Source organism: Bos indicus, chromosome 27 (genome assembly GCF_029378745.1).
Source record: "Bos indicus isolate NIAB-ARS_2022 breed Sahiwal x Tharparkar chromosome 27, NIAB-ARS_B.indTharparkar_mat_pri_1.0, whole genome shotgun sequence".
In the NCBI taxonomy this organism is placed as follows: domain Eukaryota; kingdom Metazoa; phylum Chordata; class Mammalia; order Artiodactyla; family Bovidae; genus Bos; species Bos indicus.
The window spans coordinates 1,106,152-1,131,330 of record NC_091786.1 but is presented as its reverse complement, the minus strand read 5'-3'; the positions used below and the strand labels follow the sequence as shown (position 1 = coordinate 1,131,330).

Sequence of the window (25,179 nt, the reverse complement as noted above, 5' to 3'; positions counted from 1 at the left end):
ACGTCCCCGCCTCTGACCTTCCTGCTGCCCACCAGGCGGCACACAGAGACGTGCGGTCCTGAGGGGCCAGGCAGAGGGCCCGGGAGGGTGGGAAGTGGAGACGTGAGGCCGCAGCAGAGTTGACCACCCACCTCTGAAGACACAGGAGAAGCCAGGGCAGAGGAGAGGGCGGCTCCCAGCACCCAGGAACCAGGGAAACCACTGGCCTCCAGAGTCACTGACAGGCAACCTCAGCCTGGTTCAGGGTCCTCACGCCTTCCAGGATCTGTGCTGCGGTCAAGGCAGACACTAAAGCTCCCAGGCCAGACAGAGCCGAGGTGGGACCCATCAGACACATGGACGCAACTCCCTCTGCAGACTTGGGAACTGACCCCAGGACTTCACCCCAGTACCCGACCTCAGTACTCCACCCCCAGTACCCTACCCCCAGTACTCCACTCCAGCACCCAACCTCAGGACTCCACCCCCAGTACCTGACCCCCAGTACTCCACTCCAGCACCCGACCTCAGGACTCCACCCCCAGTACCCAACCCCAGTACCTGACCTCAGTACTCCACCCCCAGTACCCAACCCCAGGACCCACCCCCAGTACCTTGCCTCAGTACTCCACCCCCAGTACCTGACCCCAGTACTCCACCCCCAATACTCCACCCAAGTATCTGACCCCCAGTACTTCACCCCAGGACCTGACCCCAGGACCCGGTCCCAGTACTCCAGCCCCAGTACCTGACCCCAGTACTCTACTCCCAGTACTCAACCCCAGTACTCCACCCCCAGGACCCAACCCCAGTACGTGGCCTCAGTACTCCACCCCCAGTACCTGATTCCAGTACCCCACCCCCAGTACTCCACCCAAGTACCCGACCCCCAGTACTCAACCCCAGTACTTCACCCCAGGACCTGGTCCCAGTACGCCACCCCCAGTACCCAACCCCAGGACCCACCCCCAGGACCTGGCCCCAGTACTCCACCCCCAGTACCTGACCCCAGTACTCTACTTCCAGTACTCAACTCCAGTACTCCACCCCCAGTACCCAGCCTCAGTACCTTGCCTTAGTACTCTACTCCCAGTACCTGACCCCAGTACTCCACTCCAGTACCTGACCCCTAGTACTCCACCCCTGGGACCCGACCCCAGTATGTAACCCCCAGGACTCGACCCCAGGACTCAACCCCTGGGAGCTGACCCCCATACTCCACCCCCAGGACCTGACCCCAGTACTCCACCCCAGTACCCAACCCCCGTACCCCACCCCCGGGACCCGACCCCCATACCCCATCCCCGGGACCCGACCCCAGTACCCCACCCCCGTACTCCACCCCCAGGACTCCACCCACAGGACTCAACCCCAGGACTGGACCCCCCGTACTCCACCCCCAGGACTCGATCCCAGTATACCCGCCCCACCCTGGTCATTGCTCAAGCCCTCCCTGAACACACCCTCCTGCAGAGCTGCCTGCTCAGAGCTTCTGGGCAGGTTGGGCAGGTCCAACCTGTCACCCTGGGCCTCAGGGATACACAGGTGAGGTGACCCATCTGAGCCATGAGGGGCAAGTCCAGGCCTTGGGTTGGAGGTAGTCTGCAGGAACCTAGTCAGCGGCCAGAGAGCCCGCAGAACCCTGAGGTGGCACTGCTGCCCCTTGGCAAGCAGCACCCCAGGGTGCAGCAGGGCCCTGCTCAGGAAGGCAGCACAGACCAGAGGGTGGCGGGCAGAGCTCCAGCGGCTCAGCGCCTGCCCCCCACCCCACCACACCCCTCACCTTCTAGGCAAGGGGACCCGGGGCCAGCTGGTCCCGTGGCAGCAGGCTGGCCTTACCTCAGAACCCAGCTCGAGGTCACTGTTGCTTCCCCCTGCACAGCCACACCCAGGAGCATGGTCCCCTGCTCTTTCAATCCTGGGGGGCTCTGGAGTCACCCCACTGCAGCCCCTGCTTCTGGGCAGCCAAGGCCCCACAGCTAAGGGGAAGGGGCTCCGGGGCTGGAAAGCCCGCCTCTGCACCACAGGCCTCCATTTACTTCGGGAAATCAATCTATGTACAAACTTCGTCTCTTTCACAAGATTCGGTGGTTTTGGCCGCTTCCCTGCACTGGACCAGGTGTCTTAGGAAACTGAAGAGAAGGGTTTCTGCTGCCCCATCCCGGGGACCGGGGTCTTGCCACCAGAGCAGGTGTGAGCTTCCACCGTTCTCTGGAGGCTACACTGATCCAAAACTTGGAAATATATCAGAAAGAGGGAAAAGCAGGCTTTCTTAAGGCACCCTCGGTCGCTTGCAGGCCTCTGAAGGTCACCTGACCTTCCAGGGCACACAGCAGGTCTGTTTGGCAGGGACTGCACTGTGAGGTCAGCCAGAGGCACCTATTAGGTGCGGCGTTCCTGGACTATCCCCCGCTCCAACCGCCGACCCGTAGTTGGTTCTGTCCTCTCTGACGGTCTTTCCTCAGTGAGTTAGTCCAACCTGATCTGTGCTCCCTATTTGCTCAGGAATTACGCCTCTGTATTTTGAGAATTATACTTCAGCAGCTTTTAAACATTTTTTTTCCCAAAATTTAAAGACACGCTCAACATGGTAAAGCAATCTTACTTCAAAAAAAAAAAAAAAAGAATATCACTGATTTGAGAATGCAGAGCAGAGCTCGTGTGAAGACATGCAGGAAGATCCCACTGAGTTAAAGATGAGATGTGGCAGCAACTGATGGCTTGGAGAGAACCAGCCAAGTCTTTAAAAAACTGGTCAATTTCCATCTCACCTTGTGGAGCTCTCCTCTTTTACTTTTCAGTACTTTTCATCTCCTAAAAAAGCTCCTATTCCCTATTCCACCCACAAAATTGCATCTCTTTAATCTGCAGTGTGAAAGAGGTGTTCTCCAAGTTTTAAAGTGGTACAACCCATTTTACGTCAATATTTAACGCAGAATAAACTTAATTTTTGACATTCAAAAAGTAAGTAAAAAAACACTCTCAATGAACATAATTCAAAAAATATAAACAAGTCCTACAGCCAGCACGACCTGGTCTGGGCCGGCCTGCCAGTGTCCTCTCGGACCGCCCGCGGACTGCACCCCTCCCACCGCGGCCCGAGCCCCGCGCGGCTCACCTGCTGCCGGAGCGACCTGACCACTGCCCGGCCCACCTGCGGACAGGACGACTGCCCCTCTGCATGCTCACCTGCGGACAGAGCGACCTGATCCTTGCCGGCCCATTTGCGTAAGGGGCGATTAGACCCCCGCGCGGCTCACCCGAGGACGGAGCGACCTGGTCACTGCCCAGCCCACCTGCGGACAGGACAACCTGACCCCCTGCGCGCTCACCTGAGGACGGGCGAGCCGGATCCCGCCCCCACAGTCCAGGCCTGGCCGTCACCACCGCTGACTGCACCTGGTGGGCGCGGGGATCCTCAGCGCGGGGCTGGGGCTCTCAGATCGTCGAGGAGACGCGGACCAGTAGGAGAACCCGGCCCCGCCCAGCGCCCACCCGAACACCGATGTGTTGAGACCCTCGCGCCCGGCGCTGCGCATGCGCACCAGGGGGCGTGGCCTCCCAGCTATGGGCGATACCAAGGGTGCGCGCTGGGCGGGGGCGCGGGCCGTACCACCGCACGGAGGGGTGCGGGCCATACCACCGCGTGCAGGGGGCGCGGGCCGTACCACGAGCGTGGGGTGGGGCGGAGCTCTCTGGCCTCTAGGGAACCAGGCCGGGACGCGCCCTTCACGGCCCAGGTCTGTTCCTCCGACCGAGATGGACCAGGAAAGGGCCGCCGGTCCCGCACTCGCCGGGAACGCAGCCCGACCACGCCTCGGTTCCCCCGCCGCGCCCCGCGGAGACACCCGGCGGAGCCCCGGGCCCGCAGTGATCCCCCGGCAGAGGCCGCGGGCGCAGTTTCGCTTCCCCTCGGGCGGGCAGGTAACCAGCTCCCTACAGGCTGGCCCCGCGCGCGCCGGGGCAGCCGGCTCCGGGCGCCGGCCGGGCGCGCGTGCCCGGGGCGGGGACCGCACTGCTGCCCGGTGGCTCGTGGGGCCGTGAGGTCGGCGGGTGAACCCCCCCTCTCCGCCTCCTGGTCCCCGCCCAGCATGGGGGCCTCACCCCGGGAGCACGAGGCCGGGCTCTGGAGCTCCGGGACCACCTCCCGGCCTGGAGCCAGGCAGCCCTGCGCCCCGGATGGAGCAGCGGGGAGAGGCCGTGAGACCCCGCTGACCCGCGGCCCTGCTCACACCCGGCCGCCCGCGTGCTCCTGTGTCCCCAGCAGCGCCCTCCCCGCGGTCTCATCCCCGAGGCTACCTCCAGGGCACTTGTCACCGCTGGGCATCCTGTGCTCTCATGCGTTTGTCCTAGTTCCCTGTTGATTTTCTGACTGTGGTGTTAAGTAGCCCCTGGGCCCGTGCCCGGCACCTCCGCGGCGACCAGTGACCAGAGCGGGTGCGGCAGAAAGAGCCCGTGGGGTCCCATGGGAAGCGGCCTCTGCCCTCCAGCCCCACCTTGACCCGCTGCCTGAGGCGCCCGCAGTCACTTGACTGAGCTGCAGCAATGCCGCCCAGCCCGCAGACTCTGCAGTTTTCTTGCCCCTGTAACCCGTGAGGAGAACCACGGCCTCAGCCACCTCTCAGGACTTCTCTGAGGATGAAATAAGACATGGACATTATCAGCGCCCTTGAAAAGAAAGTATCGATTACTGTGTCCTTCCAGCACACTGGAGGTTTCCGCTCACACTCGGGCATGCCTCATTGTCTAGGTTGAACCCCGAGTCCTACCTGTCCTGTGGAAATAGATGTGAACCGCTGGGGGAGCCACCGCCTCCGCCCCCCGACCTCGGCCCTGGAGAGGCTCCGGAGCACGCGCTTAGTTCCGCGCGAGGCGGTGACCAGGCCGCCTTGCAGAAGAGGAGCTGGGGTCGGCGGCGCCAGGTGATGACTTGCTAGTCACACGGGCAGTAAATTCCTCAGTGCTTTCAAGGGTCTTGTCATCTGCTCTGCTATCTTTAAAGCACCCTGAAAAAACCAGTCATGTTTTCCGAAAATTACAGGTGTAACTAGTGATAAATAACCGGGGGAATTGAGGAAGCCAAGCCGGGGTGAGGGATCCCTCTCCCTGCTGTGTGATGTGTGGTGTGAGTGTGTGACCAAGCTAAGCCCTTTCTGTAAATGGTCGATTGAGGAAGCCAAGCCGGGGTGAGGGTAACTGACTGACTGGTCCCATTTCCCACAGGGCTCCGGGAGGCCGAGTTTGGGGGTCCAAGCTGTGAGAGTGTAGAGAAGAGGACGGAAAACACAACTTGTAGAGGAGGTGGCCAGGGTGGCATCTTTCTTTCTGATATAAGCAGTACACGCTCATTGTTTCATCAAGAAAAAGACAGGTTTTTAGAAGACATTAGCAAATGGGGCGGGGGGGAGCGGCTGTTGGGATTTCTCCTCTCTTCCTAAGAACCAAGGGAGGGAGGGAGGGATCTCCCCAGTTTTAAACCCGGGAGTCACTCTCCGGAGTGGAGTAACTCTGGAATGTTACACTGGAGAGTGGTACCCCCACAGCCTGCTGCCAGTCAACAGTTGAAAGCACTGGACCTGTGCTGGCCATCTGCGGATTACAGGTCAGAAACAAGCACAGACTCTGGATTCTGGCTATGCTGGCGATCGGGGTCCCCCCAGCTCGAGCCAGGCTGCCCTCCATCCTCAAGGCCCGACCTCGGGTCTGTCTTTGCACCTTTGGTTCAGCTTTAGCACAAATCCCCCACGCTGGATATCTGATCAGATTCCTCAGCCCCACCTCCCCGTTATCACCTGGGCCTCCCTGTTAAGTGTCCAGTGAGAATGCCCTGACCTTGATGCTTCCTGCCGGGAACATCCGGTCCCCCAGCCCCCCAGACACACCCTGCTCCTTGGCTGTGACCCTACTTGTCCCTGTTGTATTTGAAGGTGAGCCCAGTCTCCTCCCCACTGCCCCCACCACGCAGGTCCCCACACGGGTCTCGTGGTGCCTTGAACTGGAGCTGCTCACTGTTTCAGCAACTAGTCTTGACAGGGTCAGAGTGAAGGGTCAAAGTGGGCGAGTAAATAATTCATCCCACTCGGGGGCTGTGAGTAGAACAATACGGGAGACCCCTGTAGATCTCTCTCATGAGAGAGACTCGCATGATCTCTCAAGAGAGCAGGCTTGCTGAGCAACAGAACTGCACGAGACATGCCCCCAACGACAAAACAGCGGTGACGTGAGACCCACATCCTGCTCGTGAGCTCAGTAAGTTAGGGATCCCCAGAACGTGCTCTCTGCACACACAAAAAAGCAGTAATTTGTGGACCTTGCTTAACCAGGTAGAGTCAAGAAGACTCCCTTGCTCAGCCTGGAGGAGGAGCTGATGATGGAAGCATGACCTCTACTCAAGAAAGACAAAGAAGTTCTCCTCCCCTCCCCACTTTTCCTCTGATTGTAAAACTGTAGCCAGTGCGTTCTCAGGGCATCTTCTATTCTAATAAAGCACCTCTTACCTACCACCTTGCCTCTCACCCCATTCTTTGTGCTCCGAAACATAAAGGACTGTGTACAGGAGCTCTTTGAAGCCCCCAAAACAGCACCCACTTGGTTTCAGTCTCATGAATACTGCTGCTGCTGCTAAGTCACTTCAGTCATGTCCGACTCTGTGTCATCCCACAGACGGCAGCCACCAGGCTCCCCCTTCCCTGGGATTCTCCAGGCAAGAACACTGGAATGGGTTGCCATTTACTAGTTCCTTAACAACTGTGGCAAAACAAACACTTCCTGGAAACAAAAGACATTTATAACAGAAAAATGTACCTTCCTAGAGTCATTCCTGCTCCTGTTGAGTATTCATTATGTCCATTTCTTTCTCTGCAAAGCATAGTTTTGAACCACCAACCACGGTGCCTATGGCTTGGATCCAAGAGTCTGAAAACACGCTAAAGGCTCAGGCTGGGGTCTCAACTCTCTCTCGCCAGTTTTACTCCTACTGCTCTGGGACCTCGGAAGCCTTGATTAACCTCTGAGCCACAGACAGGAGAAGATGAGATTGGTCTAGTCTCTTCCAGGGACTTCCCTGGTGGTCCCGAGGCTAAGACGCGGTGCCCCAACACAGGGGCCCGGGTTCCATCCATCCCTGGTCCGGGAACTAGACCCCACATGCTGCAACTACGAGTCTGCGTGCTGCAGCTAAAACCCGACACAGCCAAATCAGTAAAATAAAAATAAATATTAAAAGAAAAGTCTCTTTGGGCATCCAGGCTTCTCCTCCTTGAGTGTCAGCTAAGCCGGTTTGCCTCTGGTGCAAATAATGAGCTGGAAGCTAATGGCTGTCATTATCGTGGGTTACAAAGAATCCTTAAGTCTCCCCTGGCCAAACACATCACTGTAACAACGAAACCTCCTCGAGAAAACTGCTGGTTCTAGCGCTGCAGAGTCAGGCTGCTTCCGGGGCCAACTGAAGTACACCCTCAGCTGGAACACCCCCCTTCAGGGCCAAGTCTGGACAGTCTTGGTTGTCACGGCGTGGGGGAGGGTGCCCTGGATGCTGTACTCCCCGGAAGATGAAGCACAAGAAACATCAGCCCTGTGGGGGCCGGGGGTGGAGATGCCCTAATTACAAACAGAAACCCTGTGAGAGACGCCCCCCAACCAGTCGGTCCAGTTCCACCTCTCGGGTTGGTCCCAGATGGAAATCAGGTGACCTGGAGGGTCAAGCGCAACTGTGAGAAATGCTCGATTCATACCACAGAGAGATTTAATGACCTTGATCTCTCACCTCGGTTATTATTTTACAGACAAATTTACAGACTCAAAATTTGCCGTCCATCCCCCGCCAAACAGAGCACAAGGTGATACACATATCAAATACACAGGCACGTAAAGAAAACGGGATTGAGTGTTCCCAATGTCAGGTAGAATACTGTAAGCAGGCAAATCCCAAAAGTAACACACTGAGACAGGACATGCAAAATCGCCAAACAGCAAAAACCTACCCGAGAGTTTTCAGTTTTTTTCCCCTGGGAACTGCAGCGTTGGGCGCAGAGACAAGGATGTGAGACTGGGGTCAGCTGAGCAGAAACCACAGCCGCAATTAGCAGACAGACTCCCTACTCGCAGGCCTTTCTCTTTTTACAGTCACGGAGCCAGAGGAGCCATCAACGAGCTGTCCCGCTCACCAGGGCCTGAGGGCCCCGGATGGCCCGACCACCACTATGCTCTGACAAAGTCCTCTGCTCAGTGAGACCAGGGCAGAGTGACTCTGGTTCTCCATAATTACTTGGTAGGCGTGGGGAGTGTCACAGGCAAGGTCTGAGTCACTCTGGACGAAAGTCACCCAGCGCGAGGGCCACAGGACGCCCATGCGCCACTCGGGGCCATGGTCATGCCCGGCGGGGGTGGGGTGGCCTGGCTCCGCGGCCAAACCTGTTTAGTGTGAGTCGTTCCAGGATAAAAAACAAGCAGCAGGATGGAGGACGAAGCCTCTAGAGGGTCCGAGATGGGCTGCTTCCGCCTTCACTAGGGAAGACTCACCAGGTTGGGGTGAAATGACACACGCTGACCTCAGAGTCACGGTTCCCAAACAAGACTGCAGACAGGGCTTCCCTCTTGACTCAGTGGATGAGAATCCGCCTGCCAACTCGGGGATACAGGTTCTATCCCTGATCCAGGAAGATCCCAGATGCCACGGAGCAATAAAGCCCACGCACACCAAGCCCTGGGTCTGCGCCCAGCAACCAGAGAAGCCACAGCAACAAGAAGCCCGCCCAGTGCTACTGGAGAGCAGCCCCCACTCTCCACAACCAGAGAAAAGCCTACACAGTGAAAAAGAGGCAGCCAAAAATAAACAAAAATTTTTAAAAAGAATAAAATAAACTAAAAAAACTCTAAAATCTGCAGACAGGGTAGCTTTATGTCTGGACGCTGGTCTTCTGTTCTTTTCTACCAATAAATATTAACCATGAAAATCAATGAGCTCCCAACCTCAAAGCACCTGGGAGCAACCTTCCTGTTAGTACACAATTCACTTAAGAAAAAGGGGCTTTCCTGATAGCTCAGCTGGTAAAGAATCCGCCTGCAGTGTAGGAGACCCCAGTTCGATTCCTGGGTCGGGAAGATCCCCTGGGGAAGGGAAAGGCTACTCACTCCAGTGTTCTGGCCTGGAGGATTCCAAGGAATAGTTCATGGGGTGGCAAAGAGTCGAACACGACTGAGTGATTTTCACTTTCACTTAAGAAAATAACAGGACGGTCTGAACTTGTGTTTACAAGCATCAAGAGAAGACATAGGGCCTAAGCTTAGGACAGTCACTGTATCATACAAAGCAAGAACACCCATACAGATAATGCTTTTCATCAAGTTTGTTTCATAAACATTTTTAAACTTATTTATTTCTTTATGGCTTCATTGCCGTGTGGGCTTTTTCTAGCTGCAGTGTAAAGCCTGCTCACTGCGGTGGCTTCTCTTTTGCAGAGCGCGGGCTCTAGACGCTCAGGCTTCAGTAGTTGTGGTGCATGGGCTTAGCTGCTCTGTGGCATGTGAAATCTTCCTTTGCCAGGGATCGAAGCCATGTCCCCTGCATTAACAGGTGGATTCTGAACCACTGGACCACCAGGGAAGTCCAAGCATTTTTTTAGGATGTGCTCCAAGTGAACAAGTAACCACGGCCGTTTCAGTTAACCATGGTCCATTCTGAAGGGAGAAGAGATACTGCGATAAAACAGAATGTATTCGGGACTTCCCTTGTGATCCAGTGGTTAAGATATGCCTTGCAATGCAGAGGACGTGAGTTCAATCCCTGGTTGGGGAAGTAAGATCCTACATGCCACAGGGCAAGGAAGCCCACGTACTACAAGGAACAACAAAAGAGCCCATGTGCTGCAAGTAAGACCCTACACGGCCAAATAAATAAAATTAAAAAAACAAACAAAAAACAATGTATTCTCGGTTGAGAAAGTAAGTCTTGGTTTAAAGCTATGTTTGTGTGTTAAGGATGTTTTTTATTTTCTGTATTTATAACGCTTTGATACCTTGGGGTATGTCTGACCCGGAAGGACCGCCCCTCCCAGACTGAGGAGACCACGTATAAACTACACAGCACCCCCACCCGCTCCATCCGGCTCTCCCATGACACTAGCTTCCCAGACAGGCGCCCTAATCAGCCAGGACAGACGTGTCAGACGGCGGGGGCCCCTGCCCAGAGCCCAGATCCAGCTGAAGTGGTTCAGACTCAGCAATCCCTAACCGGGCCAGCCCCCTGCCCGCCCCGCCTTTCCCAGGAGGACCACCATAAAGGTCCCCATTCCTTCTGTCTCCCCGCGTGACCCCGTGGGGGGCCCACCTCCTGTCTGTGGGCTGTGCGAACACAGCTGTCCTCCGCCACCACAGCACCTCCCGGGCTGCCTGTCTGACCTCCATAGAACAATCCCAGGGCACATTTGAGGCAGTTTGCCAGAGTTCACACCTACATTTTCAGGTGGACGCTCAGTTCTTTCAACCCTGTGAAAAACTAACAACAAAAAGACCCAAGAGCGAAACAAAGCCAACGAGAGCAAGAACGCTTTGAACTTTCTGCTGAATTTAAGGCGAGGTTTAGTCTCTGTCTCTACTTCTTTAAAACGCAGCTAGTGATTTATTAAAAAAATAAATAAATAAATAAAACGCAGCTAGTAATTGTCCCTGCCACCCAGACCTGCAGGCGGCTGCACCAGCGTGGCTCTCCTGGGTCGGGGTCATTTAAGTCCCCCCTGGCCGGTTGGTAAAGAACTGGCTCCTGAGCTGCCCCCAGCAGTCCTGTGTCTAGGGCCTGAAGTGCTGACCTGCTCGCTGGACACCTGGGTGTCCAAGGCCCGGGGGGATGGTCACAGGGCCCAGGGGGATGGTCAAGGTCATCTCCTCAGTGACCGAGGCCCTCAGACCAGCAGTGGCCAGTCCACGCTGGGAAGTGTGGCTATTCTTACTCTTATTCTCCTTCGCGGATGCTTGGGTACCCAGTCTTGTTTGTACTATGCTAAGAGCCGAGGCTGAAGGTTACTGTTGAAGTAATTAAGTTCTTAAGTGAAGTGCATAATTAAAAATTAATTGAAAAGAGGAACAAATAAGGTCTGCGGAGCTTCTGTCCTCACGTCTCCCGCTGAAACACGACTTGTAAATTCAAGTCAAGCCACCTCGACATTCTTGCTGGGAATTAAAGCCCATGAGCCACTGAGACAAGGGGTCATCGCTGAGCAGGCGCTGCTCGGACACCAACACCATTGTCTCAAACACAGGCTTCCACTTAGCTTCCGAACGACCACTGTGGCAACAGATGCTAACTTACCAAAGGCAACCAGCAGGAAGCAGGGGTGGACTCGGGGGCACCCGAGGCTGGGCTGGAATTGGGGTGCAGCTGGGAAAGTGGGGCGACATGAGGACTCAGGGCGCCTCTGGGGACCTGACGGGTCGGGGAAGGCAGGGGCTGCCTGGATGAATCCCAGAGAGAGACTTCTGTTTAGGCCAGCCTGAGCTCAGCCATGGGAGGCACGGTTTAAACTGTGACCTCTGTACAGAAGTTTGCACAGTCTTGTCTGTTATTTTGTCAAAAACGAGGCTGAAGCATCTCGCGGCCTGAGCACGGCCGCTGTGCGGGATGTGAGGGCAGGTGCAGGGCCGGCCCCGGGCACAGGGGTGCGTTGTGGGGGTTTCCGTGTGAGCCCAGCGGCCCTGGAACCCACGTCGCAGAGCCTCACTCCCTGTCCTCTGTGTTCAGCAAGGCCGTCTCTGGGGTGGGATGAGCAGTGACGATGCGGCATCTCTGCTCCATCCCAGGAGCTCCTGGTCCAGGAGGATGTGGAGTCCTGCCCCAAGGCCACAGGTGCGCCTGGCACCAGCCACAGAAACAGAACCCAGAGCCAAGGTCACCTCCCAAGCTGACAAAGCCCCTTTGTAATTGTTGTCAAAAGCACCCTAATCATTGCTAACAAACTTCCTGACTCCCAATTACGCAAAGATGCCCACTCTAGAAAACATCCCACAGTGCCCCAGCCAATCACCTAAGGCCAGCCTTCCAGCCTTATTTTGTCTTAAGGCTACAAAACTAACTATTAAGCTAAGAAAACTGTCAGCTCTCCCTGGTCTGTCAGGAGGTTGGCCCACTGCACTCGCAGAGTCCACTTTATCTGCCCTTTGCTCTTACTAAACTCACTCCCTTCTGAAATGCTCTGTCTAGAAATTCTTTTCCAACCCACACTCTGGCTGTCTCAACAGAGAAGACGACACACCTCAGCCGGTTCGTCCCGTAAACAACCTGCTCCAGAGGGCGGGCGCGTGCCCAGCTCACACGTGGAGCCTAACCCTGGGTGGGGGTAGGTGCTGGGAGGGCCTTGGGGGGAGGTCACAAGGGTGGAACTTCCGGATGGCATCCAGGCTGTGATGCCAGGTGAGGACACAGGGAAAAGATGCCACCGATGGAGCTGGGGGGAATCCGTCTGTCCTCAGCAGACACGGAGCTGGTCATCCAGTCTGCAGAGTGTGAGAAATAAACATCGGGGGATTAAGCCCCCAGCCCCTGGGAGTCTGCTGCAACCGCTGGAGCTGGGGCAAGGGTGCAGCCACTGTGTGCCCATGACTACACCTCTGTCTGCAGCTGTGACTCTACTCAGAATGTGTACATATGGTTGTATATGTGGAAGCAGCACAGAGAAACTGTGTCTGCTCCACTGACAGGTGCCTGCTGGGACACCAGCATGCGCTCGCCTGCCTGACTCACGACTTGGTCCCTCTCGATTTGGGGTCACGTCAGCGTCCTGGGGCCTCTGTAACCCAGCACAACATCTCGGGCAGCCTAGAGCAACAGGGGCTTGTTTTCTCACAGATCTGGAGACCCAGCCCCCTGGGAAGCCCCCTGGGAAGGCTTGGGCGGGTCTGCTCCCGGCTTCCCTCTGGTGGTGGCAGCGGCCCCTGGTCCCCACCAGCATGTCCCCTGCGTCCCCCCTCCCCCTGCACTGGGCCCAGACCCCCCTTTCCATAAGGGCGCCCATCACAGTCCATTAGGACCCCCCCTCCCCAGACTTCATTTTAACCTGATGACCACTATAAAGACCCTGTTTTGAAATCAGGTCACATTCTGAGGGGCTGGGGTTAGGACCCACCGTGTCTATTTGGGGATGGGCAATCCAACCTGAAACGGGACCCTTCTCTGAAACACACGAATCCCACCTCATCCAGGTCTCATCTCTCAAGGCCTCGTTCCACTCACCTGTCTCAGAGAAAAGGCAACAGAGGAACGGGCTTTGCTTTTCTTTCTTGAGAACAAAGCAGATGGAGAGAAGAGAGCAGGCCTGATTGCTTTCACTAGCTTTCACTAGTGAAAAGCTTTCACTAGCTTTCTCTTTGTTCCTAACCTGTAGACTGTAACTAAGTTTGCTTTTTTGCCCCCTAACTCTGCATACGCACCTATGAGGCTTTGCCTCTGTGCTGATGACATCCCATATCTGGTGCTCACCTTTCAGGCTCTCCACACAGACCACCCCTTGTAGTCCTTTTTGCATTACAGAAAGCAGGCCTCAGGGCAGTAACACAAGAGACAGTGGAGCCAATTACTGGGCTAAGGAAGCCAAGACACCCCCAGCACCTGTGGTGAGTCCTGGAGCTGCGCCTTGACCTCTGACCCCCGCCTAAGGGGACTATGGTTCAGTTTAGGGGTCTTCTTGAAAAAGGAGATCCTGATGGAAAGTATTGCTTTGGGGCAGGTCGGGTGGGACTTGGAAGTCATGTTTGGGCGAGTCTCCACCATACGGTGGAACTACCTGGAAGCAGCTGGAAACTAACATTCAAGGGCTCATAAAAATAATGACATTGCTTTGGGCTTAATTTGTAACTCAGAGAAAAGGTCTTTGCTAAATGCCTCATACAAACTTTTGACGATATGATAAACTGTAAAATCATAAAACATAAAACTCATAAAATAAATTTCAGTCTAATTAGAAATCTTGTCACTGATAAAATCTTTCAGGTGACAGACCAGTTCTTTGGGGAACTACAAACAACTTTCTCTTGGAAATCTTAAAACCAAAATATAAATACAGGCCACAAGGATCTGAGACTGAGCCTGATTAACTCAATCAGACAAGACCTAAAACCAAGGGGAAAAAAAAGTGACAAGTATAAAATTCAAACCGCTGGAATTGCTCCCTCAGGCAAACCTGTTGTGGTCTGGGCGCAGGTTGGAAAAGAATTTCCAGACATGAGACAGAATAAGAAGGGAGTCAAGTTTTAGAGTGGGAGACCCTGTTGGAACAGTGGGCCAGCTCAAGGGAGAACCGACGTCGATCGGGGTCCTTAGTCCGCTTCTATAGCCAGGGTACAAGGAGTGGGACAGGGGCCTCGCAGGTCGTTTGCTGATTGGATGAGGCACGTAGACTGGGTGGGGAAGAGTAAGGCAAATGCCTTCTCCCTGTGGGGTAGGAGGGGAGACAGGTTCCGCAGGTCAGGAGGCCCTGAGATCCAATAACAGTTACAGCATGGGGGAGGGAGGGAAAACAGGGTCTGGTCTTTCCAGTCCCGCTTCCAAGACCCTCCTTGGTTTCATCTGCTCTTTCCTCCTTGGGTCACCACGAAACCTTTAAAAAGATAATAAGCCTCAGTCATCTGAACAAGCAATATTAATGTATTTCAACCGTTCTTTGTAAACTAGTAAACTTATAATGCAATATCTGGTTCATAACTAAGTCTTTATTTTTAAAGTAAAGCCCTGAGATCTCTAGTTTTGCCTGCTTGTGGATACAGCATACATATGAGAGATCTCTACCTTTGGAAAGCATTATCAAAATTAAATGCATAAAAAACTCTATTAAATTGAGAAGTGATCGCTTACAAATTAAATATAAATAAACCGGCGTAAATGGCTGATTCCAGATTCACAGGAACTAGAAAATATTCCATATAAAGTTGATACCTGGTATTAAAGTTTACTGATCTAATTGACATATGGTTAAGAGTCACAAAATTAAGTATAATATTTTATAGTACCTAGCTTTAATAAATATTTTATTTGTTATAAGGAAAATAACTTCATATAATAAAACTTTAAATGTAAATGAGATAAGAGCTTTGGAATAAACTCTTTAAAATAATATTTTTGAAATGTCTACTTAAAATGATCTGGTTGCAGGGAGAAAGCCAATTCTGACTCCATGTTGGAAACTGTTTCATTGACTTTCTTTTTTGTTGCTTTTACTACTATAATCATACTCAATGGCTTCCCAGAGGACCCTGCCCCTCTGCTTGACTGTAAACTAAAGCGCCTTTGTTCAGAGAGTTTGTCCCTGCCCACCTGTGAACAGAAGAGATTAACACCCCCCTTCTGAAGGCTGGCCATTCCTTTGGGGATGTTTCACAAGCCTGAAGACCCTTTCACTTTCCCCTGCCTCTCCCTCTTTAGTTTGCCCTTTGACTTTAGTTCCTTATTGCTTCTTTCTCTCTGGTCTATAAAAGAAACTGGCATCCAGACCACAGTAAGAAGGTTATTTTGAGGCACCAGCCTGCCATCTTCTCAGTCGGCCAGCTCCCCAGTTAGAGTCTCTTCCTTGCCTCAACACCTCGTCTCTCGGATTCATTGACCTGACCTGCAGCAAGCAGAAGGAGCTTGGACTCGGTAACAATCTTTCCAGGTATTTGGTAACTTAAAGTTATAAAGTTGTATTAATTTAAATTAAATGATAAAAGTTTATTAAATAGCTAAAAAACACTGAGACATCAATTACTGAATTAAAAAAAACTAAAGGTATTTGTCATTGTTGTTCAGTCGTGTGTGACTCTTTGCAACCCCGTGGACTGCAGCACCCAGGCCTCCCTGTCCTTCAACAACTCCCGGAGCTTGCTCAAACTCATGTCCATTTAGTCGGTGATGCCATCCAACCATCTCATCCTCTGTCGTCCCCTTCTCCTGCCTTCAATCTTTCCCAGCATCAGGGTCTTTTCTAATGAGTTGGCTCTTCACATCAGATGGCCAGAGTATTGGAGCTTCAGCTTCAGCATCAGTCCTTCCAATGTATATGCAGGACTGATTTCCTTTAGGATGGACTGGCTGGATCTCCTTGCAGTCCAAGGGACTCTCAAGAGTCTTCTCCAACACCACAGTTCAAAAGCATCAATTCTTTAGCACTCAGTGTTCTTTATGGCTCAACTCTCACATCCATACATGACCACTGGAAAAACCATAGATTTGACTATACGGACCTTTCTCAGCATAGTGATGTCTCTGCTTTTTAATACGCTATCTAGGTTTGTCATAGGGCTTCCCTCATAGCTCAGTCAGTAAAGAATCTGCCTGAAATGCAGGAGACCTGGGTTCGATTCCTGGGTTGGGAAGATCCCCTGGAGTAGGAAATGGCAATCCACTCCAGTATTCTTGCCTGGAGAATCCCGTGGACAGAGGAGCCTGGCGGGCTACAGTCCATGGGGTCGCAGGAGTCAGACACGACTGAGCGACTTAACTACTACTGCTAGGTTTGTCATAGCTTTATAAAGGTATGTTAAAATATTAACAAAAATGTATTTAGAAATATTAAAGGTAGTATAAAAACTATAAACATATTTCAAAATACTAACAAAAATGTTTGCTGTCACCCTGAGACGTTCACTATAAAAAACCAAATATTTTTGGAAATTATCACTAGTGTTCATGCTCACCTGTCCATAAAATGCCAATATAAAAGACAGTTCATAATTGCTTATTTCTTAGTTTTTACTAAAAATTAAAGTGTTCAGTAATTAAGGATCCTAATTTAAACATGCAATTAAAGCAAATGAAATAACAAACATTTCAGTATACGGTAAGAAAGTAAAATATACGATTTTAGTAAAAAACGACATGAGGAATGGAATTACATTTTATTGAGGAAAAATAAGACTGTGAGCTTCTTGGTTTTATTTAGATGGGAAATGAGAGGCTGATCTGGATACAGAAACTGATGAGAGACTGCGGAAAAAGCTTTATGTATAATCAGGATTAACTAAGTTTAGATTTTGTTCAGTAAGCTCCTGCAAGACTAGAATTAGTTTCTTTCTGTGTTGGAAGTGCTCCTTTTTGATAACAGATCATGTGAGTTCCTGTGCCCTTAAGTGATCCGAGCTTGTTTTCTTTGTCTTGTGACTTTGGTTAAATAAGTGTTGTTTCAATGCCCTATGATCCTGTATTGTTCCAAAACCTTTTTGACGTTTCTAACAAACTTCCCAAATACCAAAATCTAACTAAAGCTCTTTTAGCCTCCACCTGACTCTGGGATGGATGCATTAAAAAAAACCTCTCTGAGACATCTCAGAGAGGAATGTCCAACTGTACATTCGGTATTTTTAATTCAGAAACTGTCAGACAACTTGAGGTAAACTATAAACTATAGTGTATGGATAAATTTCATTAATATAGATATTTCAGAATTTATATGTAGTCTCTAACATCTGATACGTCCTGATAAAATGTTATCAATCATAATCCTAGTGATTATCCTAAAATATTTTATGTTGCAAAAACATCCAAATTTTCTGCTAATTGTACTGTACTCAAATCTTTAATCACTCTTTTTCAAGTTTTGTCCTTTATAGACAGTCATAATTTTATAGTTTTTACAAAATGAAGATTTTCAAGAAGACTCATAAAAAGAATCGTTTAAACAAATGTAAGTTTCTGATGGCCTTTAGACAATGCCACTGAACTGGGTAACAAATGACAACACTCTGATGGAAAACCTGATTACTGCACGCAGATCAATAGGAATCAGTTACATGGGACAGAATGAATATGGTTTATATGAATATGATGAATATGTTTTATAACTTTATGACTTTGGAAAATATCCTAACTTAAATCTTTGTTCCTCAAAAAAACTTTTTCTCTTATGCTATGACCTACAACAAGTTAATAAAGTATGCCTCTGTAAACAGAGATGAAACATTTATCTTTTTCTATCTGACCCTGCCAGAATTTAGCTTCTCTAGATGGCTCTCCTTTGGATTTGATGATTTACTACAAACAGATTACAACGAATACACTAATCACTGTTTTAATTTGTTCTGTTTCCAAAGTTTGTGCTTTTGTTTCCCCACTACACTATGACTTTGTCAATGTTACTAGCTGTATTACTTATATCCTATTTTATAAAACTGTTGTCTTTATGGTTCCAAGTGTGTAAACAGGCGTCCAACAAAAATGATGACGACTAGGTGACTTGAGGAGAAGGCAATGGCAGCCCACTCCAGTACTCTTGCCTGGAAAATCCCATGGATGGAGGAGCCTGGTAGTCTCCAGTCCATGGGGTCACTAAGAGTCCGGCATGACTGAGTGACTTCACTTTCACTTTTCACTTGCATGCACTGGAGAAGGAAATGGCAATCCACTCCAGTGTTCTTGTCTGGAGAATCCCAGGGACGGCAGGGCCTGGTGGGCTGCCGTCTATGGGGTCGCACGGAGTCGGACACAACTGAAGCGACTTAGCAGCAGCAGCAGCAGGTGACTTGAAGCAGTTGATCAGATATGTACTTCTGTATAAGATCTTTGATTGTAACAGTGTAACTCTGGATATGGAAGAAGCAACAGAAGGGAATATTTTCCTGGACCACAAGAGACCAGTAAGTACAAGTAATCCAGAGAATTCTGAATACTGTTTTATGGTCCAGTCCAGTAACAGCATATTGAATGGCTTGTTAAAGAAACCTTCACAAGACCTGGGAATGAACATTCCTAGGACCGTGGGACAAAATAGTCATGTACTGCTCCCAAACCACAGCCAGCTTCGTGACCCTGAAGGGGCTCTGCCAACTGGAAATTGGCACTTGCCATCTACTTCTACAAAGATGAAATCATGGCCATCGCAGCTGCTGACCTTCAACACCCCCTGAAAAGAGTTCAGGGTGGAGATCGGGAATGAGGCACTCTCCACTCTGAAAAAAACTGGCAAAACAGGCCTTTAGATAGTTAGACACTCTGGGGAGGAGATTTCTATGAGCCCTGATTCTCGTATCTTCTCGTACCTAGAGAAACACTAACACCACTGACGCTGACAGATGCTTTGGCTATTAAGGAAAATTTCAATTGAAGTAAAAATAGAGTAGCTGTGGCTCTGACACCCAGGGAAATGGTGTCTAGGAGACAATATTGTGTGATTGCAGACAAGTCCTTGTATTTTAAGAACTTGAGTTTCCTGAGCTGTGTCAGACTTAGGATACCATCAGCCATTCCGAAAACAAAGTCAGCTAGCAGCAGGTGATTAAACCTTACTTTTTAAAAAGTCTCCTCTTGTCATCATTATATGCTTAGAAAATGAAATTGCTTAAGACCACATGTTGACAAGAAGAAAAAAACACAAGTGTACTGGACTGGATGAAGCACAAGCTGGAATCAAGATTGCTGTGAGAAATACCAATAACCTCAGATATGCAGATGACACCACCCTTATGGCAGAATGCGTAAAGGAAGTAAAAAGCCTCTGATGAAAGAGAAAGAGGAGAGTGAAAAAGCTGGCTTAAAGCTCAACATTCGAAAAACTAAGACCATGGGACCCAGTCCCCATTCACACTTCACGGCAAATGGGAAAACAGTGGAAACAGTGAGAGACTTTATTTTCTTGGGCTCCAAAATCACTGCAGATGGTGACTGCAGCCATGAAATTAAAAGATGCTTGCTCTTTGGAAAAAAAGTTATGACCAACCTAGACAACATATTAAAAAGCAGAGACATTACTTTGCCAACAAAGGTCCATCTAGTCAAAGTTATGGTTTTTCCAGTGGTCATGTATGGATGTGAGAGTTGGACCATAAGGAAGGCTGAGCACCAAAGAATTGATGCTTTTGAACTGTGGTGTTAGAGAAGACTCTTGAGAGTCCCTTGGACTGCAAGGACATCCAACCAGTCCATCCTAAAGGAAATCAGTCCTGAATATTCATTGGAAGGACTGATGTTGAAGCTGAAACTCCCAATATTTTGGCCACGTGATGCGAAGACCTAACTCATTTGAAAAGACCCTGATGTGGGGAAAGATTGAAGGCAGGAGGAGAAGGGGACGACAGAGGATGAGATGGTCGGATGGCGTCACCGACTCAGTGGACATGAGTTTGAGTAAGCTCTGGGAGTTGGTGATGGACAGGGAGGCCTGGTGTGCTGCAGTCCATGGGGTCACAAAGAGTCAGACATGACCGAGTGACTGAACTGAACTGAACTGAATGCCCAATAGCCACATTGATGTCCACACCCAAGCACTGACCCGAAGTACACCACAATCAAAACTGTCATCAAATGTAACTTGATTCTTACTCCTTCTTTGACCCCTAGTTAAAATAATTCTTTTACTGACATTTGGCCTCTGTTTTATAAATTACTTGTTAAGTTTTATCTCCTCCAGATGACAACAGGTCTAAGTTAAATAAACAGGGTGACAATATACAGCCTTGACAAACTCCTTTTCCTATTTGGAACCAGTCTGTTGTTCCATGTCCAGTTCTAATTGTTGCTTCCTGACCTGCATACAAGTTTCTCAAGAGGCAGATCAGGTGGTCTGGTATTCCCATCTCTTTCAGAATTTTCCACAGTTTATTGTGATCCACACAGTCAAAGGCTTTGGCATAGTCAATAAAGCAGAAATAGATGTTTTTCTGGAACTCTCTTGCTTTTTCCATGATCCAGCAGATGTTGGCAATTTGATCTCTGGTTCCTCTGCCTTTTCTAAAACCAGCTTGAACATCAGGAAGTTCACAGTTCACATATTGCTGAAGCCTGGCTTGGAGAATTTTGAGCATTACTTTACTAGCATGTGAGAGAGACTACAGCCCTCCTCAGAACAGATCCTGCAGGAATAATCAGAAAAGTCACCCTCGGGCCCCTTAATAAAGCTCCAGGACACCCATGAGGGCCTCTGAGCTGGACAACTGGTGATTGTCAAACAGAACAAAACTAAGGTTTTGTCCTCAGCTGGACAAGAACCACCCCTATTTCCCTTCCTCCACTGATACAGAGCGAATAAACTGACTGGGGCGGGGGTGGGGGGAGGGCGGGAATTTGTTGCAGTGAAAAGGAAAAAAAAAGGGAGAAATGACTCTCTTTTTTTCCTGAGAACAAAGAAGATACAGAGACGAGTCCGCAGGCCAGATCACTCCTAGTCTTTACTTTGTTGTGTGTGCTTAGTAGCTCCGTCGTGTCTGACTCTGCGGCCCTATGGACTGTAGCCCGCCAGGCTCCTCTGTCCCTGGGAGTCTCCCGACCCGGCTCTCCCGCGTTGCAGGTGGATTAAAGGTTACTGGCCTGTGGACTGTAACTCTGCTTGAGCTACCTTTACACCCATCATCCTTGACTCCATGCTAACTGCGTCCTGCACGTGGTCCTCACCTTTACCTGATACTTTACCTTTATGTTTATCAGGCACACTCGTCTCAGCCCTCCCCGCCCAGTTTTTCTCTTTTTGCATTACAGAACGAAAGCCATGGTACAATACACAAAAGCCAATGGATCCAGCTACTGGGTTGCCAGACAGCCAGACCCAATCCCCTGCTACCTGACACCAGCCCGTGACCCTGCAAGACCAACTCCAGAGGAGGAAGAACACAAGATCCTTACGCCACTGATTTTCATCACTGCCCTCTGACCACGCGCCCTCATCTGTATGATCCCCCAGACTCCTCATGGAGGGGGCTCCAGCTCCTGAGGACACGTGCCTGCTGAGTCTCCCCTCTGCTGGCTGGGGACTAAAGCCACCTTTCCGTCTCCTCCAAACTCTGTCTCTGTATTTTTCGTTTGGCTTCGGTGCACAGACAAGGCCAAGATGTTGGTGGCATCACACTCATCACTAGATGATGCTGAGAGCAAAGCTTTGGTGCCAGGAGACTAGCTGCACACCGAGTGTTCACACTGCATACGTGTGACCAACTTGAGAAGCCTCACGGCTGCATGGCCGCGCCTTCGGGTCATTTCACTGCCGCACCACACCCTTGGCCTGTACAGAGCTCATACACATTTAAGTCGACTCCCAGGACCCTTGGAGTTGACGTTTTCTCTGAAAACAATTGAAAAATGAGCATGTTGCCGTGGGTTGCTGCGAGCACCAGGGCCTGGTGCACCCAGCTGGGCTGCCAGGCAGGCCTGCAGGGAAGGCATGTTCCCCTCCGGCTGATTCCGAGCTGTCAGCAGACACGTGACTCCTGCTCACACGCCCGGGCGGGAAGTCCTGCCTGCTGTGGGCCGGCCCTGAGGTCTGGGAAGGGGTGGCTCCTGTGCGTCCACCGCTGCGGACAGGGAGGGCGGCGGTGATTTCTGCTGCTTCAGAAAGTGGGGCCCTTTGCAGTCTGCCCGGGAGGGGAGGCCCGATTCTGCTTGTTGTCCTGCACCCCTCCTCTGGGGACGGCAGGAAGCCCGGCCTCTCCCCTTTTCTGGCCTTGGTGGGCTTCCTTTGCAGACAGCTCCCTTTGTTTGGAGTTCGAGGCAGAAGGAGAGGAAAAGGTCAAGTGGCTGTGAGCAGAAAGGGTTGCAGTGAGAAGCAGAAAAAGAGGAAGGAGCTTTTCTCTTTCCTGAGAGCAAAGATGATAAAGAGAGCACTGCACAGGCCTGAACATGTCTAGTTTTTTTTTTTTTTTCCTTTAACTGCTCCTGACTCTGAATGTCTGAAACTAAGTTTGCTTTTCTGCCCCCTAGCTCAGCAGGAGCTACAATTCACACCTATCTTTCTTTGACTCTGTGCTAAATACATCCCCTATCCGGTGTTTACACTTAGAGCACCCTTCCCCTTGCAGTTACATACCAGAAAGAAGGTCTCAGAGCCACCACCTAATGGCCAGACTCAGTTATTGGGTTACTGACGCCAGTTTCTGTCTGTCTTTGAAACAATGCAAGAGGAAGACATCAGGACCCCATCCCCTTTGTTCCCCACATCTCCTGTGCGAGCCCCCATGTTACATAAGCCCTGGACTCCTCATTGCAGTTCCTGAAGCAGGAGCCTGCTGTGTGCTCCTCTCCACCTGCTGAGAATTGAAGCCAGCTTTCTATTTCCTCCAGACTCGCTCTCTGTATTTTTCACTTGGCTTCAGTGGGCAGAGAAAGACAAGATTTTGGCCGGCAACCATTCTGGGATCCTGTCCATGATCTGGTCGCTGGCAGGTGGCCCTAACAGACAGCCAGGGGCTCCGGCCCGCCTGGTGACTCACTGGGGAACTCAGGACTGCGGCAGAGAACAGGGCAGAAGCTGCTCTTTGCAGCTGCCAAGGCTTCCTTTGCCTTGAAAGCACTTTTTCTTCTCTTGTCCACTCCACCTTAACTTCCACTCCGAGAAACACTAAATATTGGAGGATCAGAGAGGGCGTCTTGTACGTCGTGACACCTGCTAGCATTTTCTTAAGTCCCCCAAGGTACACCTCAAGGCCTCTTGACATTTTCCTTTGGAGGAAACGGATGCAGTTTCAGTTTGGGTGTTTTTCCCCCCTGTGGAAGTGGGGGGCCCGTTTGTAAGGCGCTGCTTTGGACAAGGGCCACAGGCTTAGTGAGACTTGGGAGTCCTGTCTGGGGCAGTCCTGCCATTTGGTTTTGAATTTCTGGGCATTTCTTCATCCGCTTTGTTTTCTGTGACTTTCCACCAGCGAGGTTTTGGTTTGCTTTGCTTTGTTTTCTTTGGCCTGTGCTGCAGACTTCTGACACGAACTGCTCGAACTATAATGGGAGGCGCTTTCTCTGAGATTCCATCTCAGAGTGCCCTAGGGAAAATCCTCAGTGACTGGTTGACCTGAGGTTGGAGATAAATGGGCTCAGCTTGGACATTTACAATCAGCCAGCCTCCATTTGGAGAAGGAAATGGCAACCCACTCCAGTGTTCTTGCCTGGAGAATCCCAGGGATGAGGGAGCCTAGTGGGCTGCCATCTACGGGGTCGCACAGAGTCGGACACGACTGAAGCGACTTAGCAGCAGCAGCAGCCTTCTCCTTGCATTTCTTGAGGCAAGAGATAGGTGGGCTACAGCTGAGGAATTTACAAGCAGCCTCCTGTTTGCCATCCAAAATGGAAGTAACAGCAGAATAGGGGTAAATAGCCAGTCTTTTTCTCTTGTAAACACCTTACTGTAATAGTCATGGAAAGGACAAAGAGAAGGCAAAATCCTGTGTGAGCAAAGGATTAAGAGATCTCCCCTTACTCCTTTTTAGGATAAGGGAGATACTACAGATCCTACCGGAGAAGGCAATGGCACCCCACTCCACTACTCTTGCCTGGAAAATCCCATGGATGGAGGAGCCTGGAAGGCTGCAGTCCATGGGGTCCCTGAGAGTCAGACACGACTGAGCAGCTTCACTTTCACTTTTCACTTTCATGCATTGGAGAAGGAAATGACAACCCACTCCAGTGTTCTTGCCTGGAGAATCCCAGGGATGGGGGAGCCTGGTGGGCTGCCGTCTATGGGGTCGCACAGAGTCGGACACGACTGAAGTGACTTAGCAGCAGTAGCACAGATCCTACACAGTGCAGAAAGCCTCCTTGGAGTCCAAGTCAGAGGATAATTCCATGGGGTTGTAAAGAGTCCAACACGACTGAGTGACTTTCACTTTCACTTCACTTTCATGAGTCCTGCTCCTCCCAGAAGCCTTCACTTCAAGATCCATCTTGGCTAAGATGTGCGTGCTCACCCCAGAGGAAGGTCCAGAGACAAATAACAGCAGGGTGGACGGGGAAAGGGGAAAAAAGCAAGATGATTGACCTGAGGGAAGACAAAGACCCAGAAAGGAATTTTTTCTGCCTCCTTCAGTTCAGTTCAATCACTCAATCATATCTGACTCTTTGTGACCCCATAGACTGTAGCATCCAGGCCTCCCTGTCCATCACCAACTCCTGGAGCTTGCTCTAACTCATGTCCATTGAGTCAGCGATGTCATCCAACCATCTCATCCTCTGTCATCCCCTTCTCCTCCCACCTTCAATCTTTCCCAACATCAAGGTCTTTTCCAAGGAGTCAGTTCTTCGAATCAGGTGGCCAAAGTATTGGAGCTTCAGCTTCAGCATCAGTCCTTCCAATGAACACCCAGGACTGATCTCCTTTAGGATGGACTGGTTGGATCTCCTTGCAGTCCAAGGGACTCTCCAGAGCCTTCTCCAACACCACAGTTCAAAAGCATCAATTCTTCAGTGCTCAGCTTTCTTTATAGATCAACTCTAACATCCATACATGACTACTGGAAAAACCATAGGTTTGACTAGACAGCCCTTTGTTGGCAAAG

At 50.9% G+C, this 25,179-nt stretch overlaps 1 protein-coding gene across 6 annotated transcripts in view; it reads right to left on the bottom strand.

The window, feature by feature from the left end:
- The window catches only part of CLN8 (CLN8 transmembrane ER and ERGIC protein), a 67,048-nt gene that overhangs the window by 20,192 nt on the left and 21,677 nt on the right, over positions 1-25,179 (bottom strand). For 2 of the 6 annotated variants that reach the window (XR_011564569.1, XR_011564568.1), the window contains exon 1: positions 3,312-3,491. The exons of 1 other annotated variant lie outside the window; for it this stretch is intronic. The gene's annotated coding sequence lies outside the window, so the exon portion shown is untranslated. 3 more of the 6 variants (XM_070781746.1, XM_070781748.1, XM_070781747.1) reach the window with 3 other exon arrangements.